The 16,820-nt window shown below is 31.1% G+C and overlaps 1 long non-coding RNA gene across 1 annotated transcript; it reads left to right on the forward strand.

Annotated features, from left to right (window-relative positions):
• The first annotated feature begins 14,227 nt into the window (after window positions 1-14,227).
• LOC146888778 (uncharacterized) lies at window positions 14,228-16,457 on the forward strand. Its single transcript, XR_014984040.1, has 3 exons — window positions 14,228-14,593; window positions 15,638-15,690; window positions 16,245-16,457. It is a non-coding gene; the product is annotated as an uncharacterized LOC146888778 (long non-coding RNA).
• The last annotated feature ends 363 nt before the right edge of the window (window positions 16,458-16,820 follow it).

Here is a 16,820-nt window from a genome sequence, read left to right on the forward strand (position 1 = left end):
TATATATATATATATATATATATATAAACATATATACATATATATGTATATACATACATATATATATATGTATATACATACATATGTATTTACATATATACATATATCACCAATTCTTTTGAATAAGAGATACATCACTTTGAATCTTAATAAAGCTAAACAAAAATATCAACTCTCCTTTATCTCCAGGAGCATTAAATCCCTTGTCATATGTGCACTAGCCTCGACATCAGTATCTACTCCCGTGTAACACATGTTCATAACAGTGCAAAGCCAACAAACACACAAAATGAGAGTAAGGTAATCATAAAACAACAAGTATAATACGAGTACGGTTTCTCATGAAGACCCAAACACAATTTGTCATAATGTCATGCAATTATGCATGAACTGTGAATCTATTTCCGGAAAGTGAACATGGATTGAATCAACTCCATAGAGAAGTATTGCATCTGTCATACCAAGGTAGATTTTGGATGTGGTGGGTGACTCTACCAGTCCATAAATCTAGGAGGTACTAATGGTAGATTTGCAACATAATTTGGTGGCTCTATAGCCTACATTGGACAAGAATCTTGGCCTACCCAAAACCATAACTTGTAAACGCATGGCAGGTTAATACTTTGTGGTATAGTCCTAGTTTTGTTTCATACCATGCTAACTCAACAAAGACCTCAATAAGCTCTCGCCATGTAGTTACATTCCTCGATGTGAATCCAATAACTAGTAGAGCTTGGATTGCTTGATCATCGCAAACCCTAACTCAAAACACATTCTATGCACACACGAGGTGATTGATGAACCATTATTTTCCCCTATTTTCTTACCTTTCTATATCCATCTCGATGAATTTTTAGTGCTTAATTGTCTATTGCTAGTGCATTTTCATTTATTGGGCTTCATTGGGCCAATAATTCAAATTTTAGTTGATTTGGATTTATTGGTCTAATTTTTGTTCCTTGATTATTTTTAGGTTTTTTTGTGAAATACTTTTGGGCTTGGACATTAATCTTAAGCTAAAGAGAGAAATGTCATATCATTTGGGTGACATCAACCCTTATTTTCACGTCAACATTAGTAATTGGCCAGCTTCTATTTGGCCTAGAGTGGCAATTTTGTAATTCTGCTGCCTATAATAAAAGGTTTATAATTCTGAACATGCATGGTGATGTGACCCCGTTGGGGTTTACGTTTTTAGGAGACAAAACCCTTATTTTCAAGTTTGTCTCTTATGTTTTTGAGGAGCCATAACCATTGAGTTTCGTTTTTGCTGCATTTTGAAGATCACCTAGCTAGGGCTTTTCGTTTCAGCTCATCTAAATCGCGTTTTCATTTCTTTTGGTTCATATTTTCTTCTCTTTGGTTCATTGAATGATGTATTTCATTTTGGTTGTTTTCTGTTGTAACTTCATTTTAATGGAGGTTAACCTTGTATTTGATTCGCTGAAGAGAATGCATGAGCTTTGAGGTTTTTGTTCAATAATCTTCTTTTGTGTTAAATTCTGGATTTGTTTTCATCATTTAATCTCCTTAGGTAATTTGATATTTGTGTATGCTTAATATGCATTAGGTATTTTCATGGTTAAGTCTGTTTGTATTAATGCTTAATGAATGTGGGTTTCTTATTTTTGTGTGTGGGAATAATTGATGTGTGCATTGCTTAGATGTATAATAAAACTGTTGTTAATCTTCGCTTAGTTGATTAAAAATGAGTGGAATAATAGTTAAGCTAACAAAGCACTAATTTTCTTAACCAATGATAAGTGAAATTGAATTTGAATCAATGAGTCAACACGTTTTAATCACTGTTTCATCAATTTTGTTTTGCCATTGTGTGAAATTGCCATTCAGTTGAATCTGCCAACACCCCCTATTGTGTTGTGTTGCAAATGGAACCTTTGATTGAGAACATTGGTAACTTGGAGAGTCACTAGAAAAACCATTAATGCCTCTAGGAAAATTCAAGTAGATTTTGAAATTCTGATGTAGGTTCATTTTAGTTTTTTTGAAATATGGTGTTTGATTTTGTTAAGAAAACCTAGAAGAGATACCCACTGAACATTAAGATAATCAAGCTATCTAGATGTGAAGGTTCACTTCTAGAGGTTCTAGAGAAGGAGAGTAATGGTTTGATCAAAGAAACAAGAATAAATGGACATTATAACACCTTAACCGAAATGAAATGAAGGATAAACAAAGAAGAAAATTAAAGCAATAGAATATGGAAATGGAGCAAAGGGAAGCAGACCACTCTTAGGTGAGGACCAAAAGGCTAACTCTTTCCTAGAAATGAGCAATGAATGTCGCCACTTGAAAGCTCAAGATAAGGCCATAAAAGAGAACTTCACTCTTTGGAGGAGAGTTCACGAATATGGTTGAACAACAAGATTGTTTTTACTTCAAAATGATCAACCATTTTACAAGTCTAGGCGCACCACTTATATAGAAAAATTGAGGGACCTCTAAGCAAATAAAAGATACATAAGGATGTCTCTACAAATCCTAACCCTAGCTTCTAGAAACTAGGTCAAATTATGTTACAAAATGAGAGACAAATGAGCTAACTATGGTGTGTGCAATGCTAAGTTTCATCCAAGCCATAAAGGAGACCAAATGTGTCTCCAAAAATAGGCCAAAAGGTGCGAAAGATAAAGGAGACCAACTGGTAAAAGGTGGTACAAAGTACATGGTGCTTTATGCTTTTGCCTTTTCTATCTCCATCCCATATACTTCAAATCATCTCTCCTTTCCACCTATGCGTGCACCACATCATCCATACTTTCTTAAAAAATCAAACCTACAGAACACATAAACAAGGACTAACATGTTGGCTTGGGTTAAGTAAACTCTAGCCAACAAGTCTAACCTAGTTAAAGGTAAACAAGTCAACTTAGGTTGAGTCATCCAAGTCAACTAAGGGGAAACAAAATAATGGAAACAAGAAAGGGATGAAGGATTGGGGAAATCCCTTTCGAAATAAGCATAGTCTCCTTAATCATGTGCCTCCATCCTTGGTTAGGGTCAAGACTACATTATCTTCCCTTTCTTGGAAAGAATTTGACCACAAATTCTTAAAGCCCTTTTTGATGGAGCTTGAGTTGAGGAAGACATTACGCTTCCCTCACATGAGGTGTTCCTCCATCTTTTCTTAGGTTATCTCACCTAGCTTTGGATAGACCATTTTTCTTTTCTAAGCCATTTTTCCTCCCTTTGTTACGCATTTGATCTTCTTTTTCTATTCTAGAAGAGAAGGAAGAATGAGGATGCACTTTTTTCTTTGGAAGACATTTTTTTATAAGCAAGTAACATTTTGGTGGAAACTTGCACTTTTTCTTTATCAAGTTCTCTCTTTTTTATTATATTTCTATTCTTATTAACTTCTTGAGATGATAAAGGTAGCAAAGTGGTATTTTTCCCATGTGTGAGCAAATGTATTTGTTGGTATGACCATCATGTAATATTTTTTTTATCAAATTGTCATGGCCTACCTAGTATGATATGTGCGACTTCCATGGGAACAACATCACATAAGAACCATTAGAATGAATTGATTTTTTTGATTTTTTTATTATTATTGTAGTTTTCGTTTATTTCTATGTCTTTTGTTTCTGAATCTAGTATAAAGTAATTATTTTTACATTTTAGCTAATTAGTGAGATGTTTTAATCTATATGCATGTTGATCATATGGGTTTTAGAGTTTTTAAATTTTGTTGACACTATACTTTGATTTAATTTATAAACTTTCATGTGATTAAATGAATTTTTACCAATAATTGAGACTTTACTTTGATTAGAGGTAATCATTTTAACTAAAATTTCAAGACTTTACTTAAATTAATTAACTTTGTTCTTGGTGATGAGGCAAAGGGATAAGGATGATTAGGTATACTAAAATTTGATTGACAATGTACTTTGGTTGAATTTACTGTGGATAATCTAAATGTTCTCACTTTTAATTGAGAATGTACTTTACATTGATTGATTTGAAAATACACAACAATAATAAATTTAATGATAATCTTTAGCTAACCAATGAATAATCTATTTTGGAAGAGTAGTGGAATCGACCTGTTTCAATATCATTGTTTAATGCCCTTTTATTAATTTCTTGTTTCATTTATTGTTATCATATTCACCTTTATACTTTTGCATATTATTCTTAATTATTAATTTCAATTCTATTAGGTTAGATTTTTACTTTTATCTTTTATTATTTTCATTGTGTTTTATTAACCTTTCGTTTAGGATTTCATAAAAATCAAATTGTTGAAAGTCAATTTCGTATTCATTGGGATATGACTCCGGGTTAACTTAACCTTATCTAACTTGTTAACTATTAACTTGAAAATAATGAAGTTGCTTTAGTTAAGTAGTGTTATTGACTAGGTGAATGACAACTTATCAGGTACCATCTAGGAAAATGAAGTTTTATAGCAGATGCTTAAGTCACAAGGACATACAAGTGTCAAAATTTAAGATTAGAGATCACATGGGTTACAATATACTTGTCATAAATAATGAGTTTCTAGATGAAGACAAAATGTGAGTAAAGTAGTTGTTTGGTTTGAATTTGTTGTCATAAATAATGAGTTTCTAGATGAAGACAAAATGTGAGTAAAGTAGTTGTTTGGTTTGAATTTGAAGAATATTTTGAGCTTATGAGAAGAAAATAAAACTAAAGACTTCTTTGTGAAAATGGATAATCTCTTAAGGTATAGAAGAAAAAAAAATGTGTGCTTAAGGATGATTAATTAAGATAGATGGTGTTATTTATGGATCATGGCGAAAGCAAGCTCACTTTACATCCAAATATAATCAAGATGTTTCTAGATATTTAAAAGTCTTATTGGTGGCATGGTATGTAGGTAGATATATCTTAAAAAGTATTATTAGTGGCATAGAATGGTATGCAAAAGCCTCAGAGACAAGGGAAACATGATAGTATAACACATGTGTTAGTATAACACATGTGTTAGAGCACTAATGTTCCAAAAAGGAGACGTTGTTTGGAGGAAGCTTGAAGAAGCAAGTATAGACAAACATGAAGGAAAGTTATCAGCTAATCGGCATGGCCCTTTGTTGCATAAATAATGCACCCTAGAATGAAGCATACATGCTTGAAGACCTTGGTGGAAAACTAATATCGAGAATATGGAATGTCATTCATTCAACGAGAGATATGTGTTATAATAAGAAGTATGATAATTGTATAATTTTGCTAATACTGTATTTTCTTATATGTTAGAAAGTATTACACTTATAATTCGATAGTTACAATTACTATCACATCTACTAACATAGTTTATATGGACAATTTATCAATCATTGTGACAAAAAAATGTTGGGTATTGAGCTCCTTTTCTATGTGGAGAAAAGACCCAAAACATGAGAAACCCATGTCTCATTTAACCTAGTGGAGATAGGGCTACAAAATAAATAGAGAGGCAGAACAATAGAGTCAGAATACACTGAAAATCCTAGCACATAGAAGAAGAGGTAGAGGGAAAAGTTTGTTCACATTTTTCATAGAGCTGTCACCGTTGGATCGGACTAAAACTTTTACAGTAGGTTCGGAACACATTGTTCTTTAGTCTGAATGGTCCGATTGTCGATACAAGGTCTAAGTTAGGAGAAACTAATTTTGCATTGCAGCAATGATTTTATAGGTTTTTCTTCTCTTTTGTTCTTCTCTATTTGAAAGCTTCGTTGCTTTGCTATTTGGTTGGGTGTTGACACTAATTTGTGTAGTTGATTAAGACTCATTTGTACTCTTGTTGATCATAGTGGAGCTATTTCTTTGGTCTTGACGACTCTTGGTTTTAACCCTTGATTTGAGGGGTTTTCCACATAAAATATCTTGGTGTCTTTATTTGTGATTGTGGTGATTTACTATTGTTGCTCTTTGATAATTGATCCTTATAGATTCTTGCAAGTTAGGGAAATTATATCCCTTACATTCTGTGGCATATTGTTTTTATTTTTGTTTTCCCCTATTAGAGTGGCATTAGAGTTCTTGGTTGGTCTATATTTACTTGCTTGAGTGATGGAGGTAAAAGCAAAGATGGTTGCATTGAATGGTTCAAATTATCACTTGTGGAAGGACAAGATGAAAGACTTGTTGTTTGTGAATAAGTTGCGTCTTCCCGTATTTACTACACAAAAGCCAAATTCTATGTCTATTGAAGAATGGTACTTTGAGCATTAACATGTGTGTGGTTTTATTCGACAATATGTTGAAGATAATGTTTCTAATCGCATTGCTAATGAGACACATGCTAGAACTTTGTGGGAGAAGATTGAGGGGTTTGTATGCTTCTAAGTCGGGCAATAATAAACTATATTTGTTGAATTGCTTGATGAATTTGAGGTACAGAGAGAATATTCTATTTCTGATAATTTAAATGAGTTTCAAGGGCTCTTAGATCAACTATCATGAATGGGTATAAAATATGATGAAGTCTAAAGACTATGGCTACTGAAGACTCTGTCAGAGTCTTGGGAGATATTTCAGGTTTCAATTACAAACTCTGCCCCGAATGAAATTGTTTCTTTCTAGATGGTAAAGAGTGGTGCTCTTAACGAAGAGATGAGAAGAAAGGCAAATGGTTTTTCATCTCAATCTGATATGCTTGTTATAGAAATTAGGGGGAGAAGTCAGAAAAAGAAACCGAAAGGTGGTAGAGAGAAAAGCAAGAGCAACTCCAAGTTAAGATATAAGAATATAGAGTGTCATTATTATAATAAAATAGGGCACATTTAGAAATATTGTTTTAAGTGGAAAAAGGACAATGTAGATAAGAAGGGCAAGCAGAAAGAGAATGATTGTAGTGATGATCGTGTCACTACTACTAGAGGTGGTGATCTTGTTCTTCTTTGTGACTTTGAGTCCGTTAATCTTGTATCTAATAAGAGCATGTGGATTATTGATAGTGGTGCTACACTGCATGTTACAACTAGGAAGGAGTTCTTCACATCTTACACTTCTGGTGATTTTAGAGTGTTGAAGATGGGTAATGATAGTGAGTCTAAAGTGATTGGTGTTGGTGATGTTTGCCTACAAATCAACATGGGAGTGTACTTGTTGCTTAAAGGAGTCAAACATGCTCCTGATGTCCGTTTTCATTTAATCTTGTGCACATGCTTGATGATGGTGGTTATGATAGTCCCTTTGATTTTGGAAAGTGGAAACTCACCAAAGGTAACTTGGTTGTGGCTAGATAAGAAAAATCAGCCAAACTATATTGGACAAAAGCTTTGGTTTCTAAAGACACTATGAATGCCATGGATATGGAGGCATCTTTTTGGTACTAGAGGCTTAGTCATATAAGTGAAAAAGGGTTGAATTATTTAGCTAAAAAGGATGTTCTTCAAGGGCTAGAAAATGCAGAATTGGAGAGATTTTCTCATTGCATGGATAACAAGCAAACTAGAGTATCCTTCAAGAAGCATTCGACCTCAAGGAAGTTAGAATTGTTACAATTGGTGCATTTTGATGTTTGTGGCCCGTTGAAGGTAAAGTCATTTAGTGGTGCACTTTACTTTGCTACCTTTATTGATGATTGTTCTAGGAAGCTATGGGTCTATGCACTTCAGCGAAAGGATCAAGTACTTGATAAGTTCAAGGAATTTCATGCCTTGGTTGAGAGGCAATCAGAGAAGAAGCTGAAATGTATCCATTCTAACAATGGTGGTGAGTATCGTGGACCCTTCGATGCTTATTGCAAACAACATGGTATTGGACATGAGAAGACTCCTCCTAAAACTCCTCAATTGAATGGTTTAGTTTAGAGGGTGAACATTACATTACTTGAGAAGGTGAAATGTATGCTCTCAGATGCTAAATTACCCAAGTATTTTTGGGGTGAGGCACTATACATGGTGGTGCACGTTATCAATCTCACTCCTACTGAGATTCTGGATAGTGAAGTGCCAAATAAAATTTGGTTTGGCAAGAATGTAAGCTATAATCATTTGCATGTCTTCAGTTGCAAGGCATTTGTTCATATTCCAAGGGATGAAAGATCCAAGTTGGATGCCAAGACAAGGTAGTGCATCTTTATTAGCTATGGTGAGGATGAATTTTGCTACATGTTTTATGATCCGTTGAGAAGAAGCTTGTTAAAAGTCATGATGTAGAATTCATGGAAGACCAGACCATTGAAGACATTAATAAGGTGGAGAAGACCACACCTGAAAAAGATAGTAATCTCAATGATGGTAATTCGATGAGGTTGCTTGTTTAGAATGTGGAGAATGTTGACATTGAAGCTCAAGATGATGAGCAACATGGTGATGTTGATGATCAACAAGTTGGAGGTGGAGTACAGGTTCCAATTGATGATGCTCAAGAGGAACAAGATGATGATCTTGGTGATATACCTGAACCACCTCAAGTCCAGTTCAGTAGGTTTAACAAACAGAAACAACCTTCTATAAGGTATTCTTGTGATGAGTATATAACCTTGACTGACGGTGGAGAACTTGAGTGTTTTGAAGAGGCTTTGGAGAGTGAAGAAAAAGAACAGTGGTTGGATGTAATGCAAGATGAAATGAAATCTTTGCATGATAATCACATTTATAACTTGGTGGAATTGCCTAAAGGAAAAAAGAGCTTTAGAAAATAGGTGGATCTCCAAAGTGAAACAAGATGTTAATTCTACATTTCCAAAGTACAAAGCCAAATTAGTGGTGAAAGGTTTCAGACAGAAAAAGGGTGTTGATTTTAATGAGATTTTCTCACCTGTGGTGAAAATGTCATCCATCATAACTATGCTAAGTTAAGTTACTACTCTTGATTTGGAGGTTGAGCAGATGGACGTGAAGACAACTTTCCTTCATGGTAATTTGGAGGAAGAGATATACATGAAGCAACCTGATGGTTTTCTTGTTGATGGCAAGGAAGATTTTGTGTGTAGGCTGAGGAAGAGTCTATACGGTTTGAAGTAGGCTCCAATACAATGGTATAAGAAGTTTGAGTCTTTTATGTGTGAGCAAGGCTACAAGAAGAGTGCTTCTAATCATTGTGTCTTTGTTAAAATTTTTTCTAATGATGACTTTATTATCCTGTTATTATATGTTAATGACATGCTTATTGTTGGGAAAGATGTTTCTAAAATTAATAGGTTCAAGAAGCAATTGGGCGAGTCATTTGCTATGAAGGATTTAGGAGCTGATAAACAAATTCTTGGAATAAAAATCATTTAAGAAAGAAAAGAAAAGAAGCTTTGGCTGTCATAGAAACACTATATTATAAAGGTGTTATAGAGATTCCAGATGGAAAATGCGAAAGCCGTAAGCACTCCTCTTGCTACTCATTTTAAACTAAGTGTTAAATAGAGTCCTTCAAATGAAGATGAGAAGGCGTATATGAGCAGAGTTCCTTATGCATCAGCAGTGGGTAGTTTGATGTATGCAATGGTGTGCACGAGAGCAGATATTTCACATGTTGTTGGTATAGTTAGTCGATTTTTGTCAAACTCAGGTAGAGAGCATTGGAATGCTTTGAAATGGATTTTGAGGTATCTTCATAGTACTGTTGATATGAAACTTTGTTTTGGAGGTGATAAGCCTAATTTGGTGGGATACTCATATTCAGATATGACTAGAGACATTAATTTCAGGAAGTCCACCTTGGGCTGTTTGATTAATTTTGCAGGGGGGTTGTGGCTTAGTAATCAGACTCCAAAGGTGTGTAGCATTGTCTACTATAGAGGTGGAGTTCATTGCCATTACTAAAGCATGCAAAGAGTTTCTATGGTTGAAGAAATTCTTCCAAGAGCTTGGTTTTGGGCAATATAACTATTCATTGTTTGTTGATAGTCAGAGTGTTATCCATCTTGGTAAGAATCAAACTTTCCATTCTAGATCAAGACATATTGTTGTGAGGTATCATTGGATACGTGATGCTTTGGATGCTAAGCAGTTTGCGTTGGAAAAAGTTCATACAGATGATAATGGTGCTAATATGATGACTAAAGCATTTTCAAAAGCGAAGTTTGAAGTTTGTTGTGAGATCACCGATTTGGCGGTTATTTCCACATAGTTGTGAGGGGGAGATATGTTGGGTATTGAGCTCCCTTCCTATGTGGAGAAAAGGCCCAAAACTTGAGAAGCCCATGTCTCATTTAACCTAGTGGAGAGGGGACTACAAAATAAATAGAGAGGCAGAATAATAGAGTCAGAATACACTAAAAACCCTAGCACATAGAGGGAGATGTAAAGGGAAAAGTCTGTTCACGTTTTTCATAGAGCTGTCACCATGAAATTGGCATTGCAGATTCGTTCATCGTTAGATCGGGCTAAAACTTTTACAGCAGGTTTGGAACACATTGTTTTTCATTCTGACTGGTCACATTGTTGGTAAGAGGTCTAAGTTGGGAGAAATTAATTTCGTATTGCAATAATGATTTTATAGGTTTTTTTTTTTCTCTCTTGTTCTTCTCTATTTGAAAGTTTTGTTACTTTGTTATTTGGTTGGGTGTTGGCACTAATTTGTGCAGCTGATTGAGACTCATTTGTAATCTTGTTGATCATGGTGGAGTTATTTCTTTGGTCTGGACGACTCATGATTTTTACCTTGATTTGAGGGGTTTTCCACACCTTAAAAATCTTTGTGTCTTTATTTATGATTGTGGTAATTTATTATTACTGCTTTGATAGTTGCTCCTTGTATATTTTTGCAAGTTAGAGGAAATTATATATGCTGCATTCTCTGATATATTGTTTGTATTGTTGTTTTTTCCATAAAAGTATATATTTAAATTAATTTTTACAACATAATATGTTTGCAAAATAAAAAAAGGTTAGAAAAAAAAATTCTAATGTTTAAAACAACAATCATCCTTAACTAAACTAATTTTAAAATCTTGCACTGTTTTTTTTTTAACTTACAAGAAAAAATTATATTTACAAACCATTATTTATAAGAAATGTTTATTAGGTAAAAAGATATAAAGGGATAAAAGATTAATTTTCTTCTCACATGAAAAAGGATTTTCTTTTTTAAATTGGCCACGTGATGGAATATTAACGGGAAGAGAATCATGTATTCAAATTTTCGTTTGAAGTTTGATTGCTAAAAAAGCATTATTTGATGCATTGGGAGAGTATGGTACAAATCTTTCATGGATCTTCGTTCTTAAAACATCTACCTACATGGTCCATATTTCACGTGCCACGGCTCCACCAAAAAAAAAAAAACGCTTTATGATTTTTTATTATTATGTAATCTATAAACGAGCTTTTATTGATCCGATGAGGATTTTGCAATGTTATTTAGGCAGAGACTAGGAGTTTCACCGGTTTTGTCGAGGGGAGAAGGAAATATACAATATACTATTTCTTTAATGTAATATTTCTAAAATAAACTTTTTAAAAATTTACAAATATATAAATTTGTTGTATATAATATTTGTATAGTTTTTTACAAAAATCTGTTTAAGATAAAAGGAATTTCTTTCAAAATATATGAAAATTCAAATATTTCAATAGTTCCTCTATATATTTTGATGATATTTCTACTCCTATAGTATTATATGCTCTCTAAATGTATTACATTCTAATTAAATTCTTACATTCAGATTTTGAAAACGTTTACAAAATTTGAGATTTCTTTCAAACTCCTATAGTTAACTCAAGTCTTCTTCAGCTTCTCACCTCTTCTTGAAACCTCCATTTATGTGATATAATTTTTAGTAAAACTTGAAATCTCAATATTGGTAATAGCCAATTCACATAAATTACTCACATGTAATTTAACATCAATTATCCATTTATCTTCTCAATATAAAAGCATTCCACTTAAATTTCATCAATCATCATATAAAATTTCTATAAATACCACACCTTATGTCAGACATCATAAAAATCAAAATTTATAATAACATATGCTCATTAAATCTTAATTAAAATAAGATAAAAAAAAAACTTTATCAATGGTCAGCTATGTGTCATTCTTTCAAATGAGAGAAAATTGTCTGTATTTTTCTTGTTTGCTTACCTGTGCATATTGTAGCTTAAACTATACAAAATATCTTTCATTCAAGTATGTATTTGGAGACTTGAGTGACCAAGCTCTAAAAGAAGATAGAATTAGAATGACTTCCTTCTCACTCAACTTCCAATCATAGCTTGAGATTTGGAACTCCTCTTTTGAGTGACGAAAACAAACATAAAAGAACTAAGTGTTTGATTCCGATTAAACAAAATCATGTACTTTTTCAATTAATGTAAAACATTTTCTCGTCTATATACTATTCAAATTATATTAATTTAGTCCAATTAAACTCAAAAGCAGCTAAGTTGTTAAATAGCATTACATTTAAATACCAACTTCATGTATCACATATTAAAACAACATCACATAAAAATAACTTCAAACTAATCACAAAGCTCAAGGTTTTGCATACACTCTTTATAATCATCAATTACGTGCACTTTTATATAAGTAAATTTCATCGCCACCAATAGTACCTTTCATTTAATTATCAAAATTCATCATACTCATTTCTAAATCAAAATCGTATTAATACTACATAAGTTCGTTCATAGGTATCTAACCTAGGGTTTAATCCAGACAAGTATATTGTCCAAATCACTAATTCTTTTCAATTTGTGTGAATCAGGTTAAATTTTCATGATTTAGAAATTAATATTAAAAACTAAATCTTTTGGTGCCAAAATTTTGATAACCAAAATTTAGAGACCAATTTATAAATTAATTATAATTTTTTATTTATAATACTGACTATTTTAATAAACAATAATTTTTAATTTTGTTAACTGGTATATAAATTAGTCATTATAGTGACTACTTATTTTTGTCACTAAAATTGGTTACTATATAAATATTTTCTTGTAGGATTGATTAATATATCACTTTTATAACTCAAGATAATAAAAATTGTACCTTCTCCATTTAACTTAAACTTTCTTCTTTAAAACTTATAAAATAGAGCCTTACATTTTAGAAGTTACACCAACACGTCACTCTCTCCTAGTTCTTTTAAATTATTACAGATTTACTAATAAAACATTACACTACAAGAAAAATCCTATTTTGCTAGAGAAATTAGCAAGGAAAAATATTTGTAGCTAATCTCTCGCTAATTTGCGAGAAAATAGCGGAAGAATAAAATTGTAGCGAGTTTGTAGCAAAATAGTTACAAATTTGTCAGAGTTTATATTTATAACTAGTTTCTCACTAATTTGTGAGGAAATGGCGAAGGAAACAATTTGTAGCTTTTTCGTAGCAAAATAATTACAGATTTACAATAAAATATATTTATACCTAATATTTCACTAATTTGTGACGAAACAGTGAAGGAATAAAGTTGTAGTTGGTTCATAACAAAATTGCTACAGATTTATTAGAAAATATATTTGTAACTAATTCTTCTACATTAAAATGTACTATAATTATTTTTAATTTTAGTATAAATATATATTTTTAATTTTAGTATAAATATATATTTTTAATTTAAATGTTTTAAAATTATTATTAGTTTAGATATTTTAAATTATTTTAAATTTAAATATTTTAAAATTTATTTTTAATTTAAATATTTTAAAATTTATTTTTAATTTAAATATTTTAAAATTATTTTTAATTTAAATATTTTAAATTACTTTTAATTAAAAAATTTTAATTATTTTTAATTTAAATGTTTTAAAATTATTTTTTTAAATATAATTGTATATATTGAAATATAAATCATAAATATAAATATTAATAAATTAATTAAAATATATAATGAGTAGATTAAATATATTAATTTTAATTTTAATAAAAGAATTGAAAATTTAAGATAAATATAAATTAAAGAAAGAGGTAGCTTGATATACTTTAACTAAAACTGATTATACTTTTTATTTAATAAGACACTTTTGAAAAAAATATTAAAGTTGTTTTCTATTTGTTTATTTAGAAAATATCTTTAATTATTTTTTAATCAATGAAGTGAAATATTATTAGTTACCCATGTAACTATTTTTTATAAATTTCAAAGAAATAACAGTTAATTATATTAGAAAGTTAAAATTAAAATTAATTGAAATTATAATAATGTTTATTATATAAATATTATTATAAATTGTATGAAATTATATTTTAAACAAATATTATTATAAATTAATAAATTATATTAATATTTTATTACTATTAATAAAATTGATTTATTATATTATTTTTTAACACTAACCATTTACTCAAATGCACACAGGACACACACTCAGGACACTCAAGGGGAAACCAGGCACATCCCACGGATCTTTTTCATCATCCAAATCTTTTATTCTTTGGTGGAACTAGGACAAAGACCTCCATTTTCCCCAATCTTTCACTCTCCAATTTTTCATTCTTCTCCATCAAACCCTCACAGACTACTCACATTTTTCTATTTCTCTCTATTATCGTTCCTCCTCCGCAAACCACCATGCAACTTCTGTCTCAGCTCCGCGACACCACCGCACGAGCTCACCACCAAAAGTTTGTGAACCAAAGCGAAAAAGAATGGCGACGCGAGAATAGAATTAGGCGCACAACCATCTATGGCCTCATTAGCCACTGTTGGAACCTCGTTGGTGCCGTCGAGGTTCATCCTTATTCTCTCCTCTTCTTCTGTCTGCTCATTTTTTAGAATTCATTGTTTAAATGTGGGTTGGATTTGATTCAGTTAGGGGTTGTTGAAGCTGAATTGAAATTGTTAAGCTGTTATTTAGGTATCGGTGAGCATTTTTTGTTATTTATATTAACCTGTTTAATGCATTGGATTAGTGTTTTGAATTTGGTTGAACATGAATTTTGAAGGATATAGTTTTGGTTTGGAATGAAAAATTAAATAGAGTTTTAGTTGTACTTATTTCTTATTATTTGAATTTTATGACGTGTGACATAATTTGGAGTAACTTGGATCTCTCTACAAGTTATGGTTGTGAATGATGGTTGTGATATGGTGTTTTCTTATTGTTAGCATTGTTAGATAACCTCTTTGTTATATATTTTTATATATTATAGACTCGACCTAATGTCATATTATAGAATAATGCAATTCAAATTAACTATGCTATGGCCTGAGATAATTTAATTTAGTAGGGAATATGTTCATACCAAAAAGAATTATTTTATTTTATATTGTAAACTCAAAATCTAGTTAAAATTCTAAAATTAAGTAAATTCTGAAAATTCGGTTCATGCCAAGATTTTCATTTTTATTTTGAGAAAAGATATTCTCCCTTTTTCACATCAAAAGAAGACATTGATTTATTTAACTAATAAATCAGATTAATAAACATTGTAAATTAAAAAAAAAAAGATATTCTTCTTGTTTCACATCAAAAGAAGACATTGATTTATTTAACTATTAAATCAGATTAATAAACATTGCAAATTAAAACAGAGAAGTTAATGGAATAGCATACTTGTTATCCTTTGAGCCGCTTAATTCAACCCCTATAAGTATAGAGTCTGTTTATAGTGAATTTAAATTCCTAATATCAAAAGGAATTTTTCCATTTAGGTTATTTCTTGATAAGTCAATAAATTCTTTTGTGTCTTAGCGGTAACGCTAATACTATTTGGTCAAGTTTTATTGTTATTTCCTGTTTGTGTACATGATAATTTATACAAATTCTTTCAGAGGTATGGAGAGAAACTTCATTACAGCATGCCTGATATACTTGAAATGTTGAGGTTGGCTTTCTTATGCCCTTAATGTACAAATTTATACTGCTTATGCCTTTAATGTACCTCTCTATTGGTAATCCTATGCTTATGCCCTATCTAGTAGATGATGCGAAGAAAGATCTTGTTACTCTCGACTTCCAAGTATACTGATTTAGTTTGCAGGATTTTGTCTGTTTGAACATAAACAAAATAATGTGGGTCTTAGGTGTTCCTTTAAAATGCTAGGGGTTTTGTTTGAACAAACTTCTCCATAAGCTCTTTATGTGATAGTAAGTGTACATAAAATTTATTTTATGTTTTTCCAAAAGAGTGGTAGTTTTGCTCGTAACTATTAGCTATTAGCTATCAGTGATACTTTCAATAATAGGCTTAAATATATATTGCAAAATTTAGTTGTTTATTTATCACCCATAGAATAGAAAGTCAATAATGTGTGGTACAAGTATTTGAAGGTCTCAATGAAGAAAATATACCTATGAAATTCATTGTAAGTATGTGGTTATTCTATAAATGTTAAACTATTTATTTATAATATTGCTAACATATTGATTTTGATGTAGGAATCATATGAAAATGCTATGACTGAAAAAATTGCAAGAGCAAGTGAAAACACAGTTGCAAGCACATATTGATATACAAGGATTAATGTAAGCACAAATGAAGGCACAAGTAGAAATGGAAGCACATACTTTTATGGATATACTTTGATCATTATAAGATTGATTATCTATCATTTTGAAATAGTTATTGCAAATATTGGAGGTATTTAGACACTTTTTGTGAATCATTTATTTTCTTTGTCTTCTTTTTTTATTATGGCATAGGTTCATGGACATGACTCATAATAGAGAGTGAATAACAATGAAGTAATTGCAATTAACAAAATAATATTTATAGGATATTAATAGAATTGTAATAAATTAGCTAATCAATTGTGATACAAATTAATGATAAAAGAATTGCGACAAATTAACTACGGATTAGCGAGAATAAAATTATGATATATTAGCGACAAATTAACTACAAATTAGCAAGAAAAGAATTGTGATAGATTAGCTACGGATTAACGAGAAGATAATTGCGACGAGAACAAAATTGCGACAAATTAGCTACGGATTAGCGAGAACAAAATTGCG

The sequence above is a fragment of the Vigna unguiculata genome, chromosome 1, assembly GCF_037176805.1.
Source record: "Vigna unguiculata cultivar grain cowpea cultivar isolate G323 ecotype 2 chromosome 1, ASM3717680v1, whole genome shotgun sequence".
In the NCBI taxonomy this organism is placed as follows: domain Eukaryota; kingdom Viridiplantae; phylum Streptophyta; class Magnoliopsida; order Fabales; family Fabaceae; genus Vigna; species Vigna unguiculata.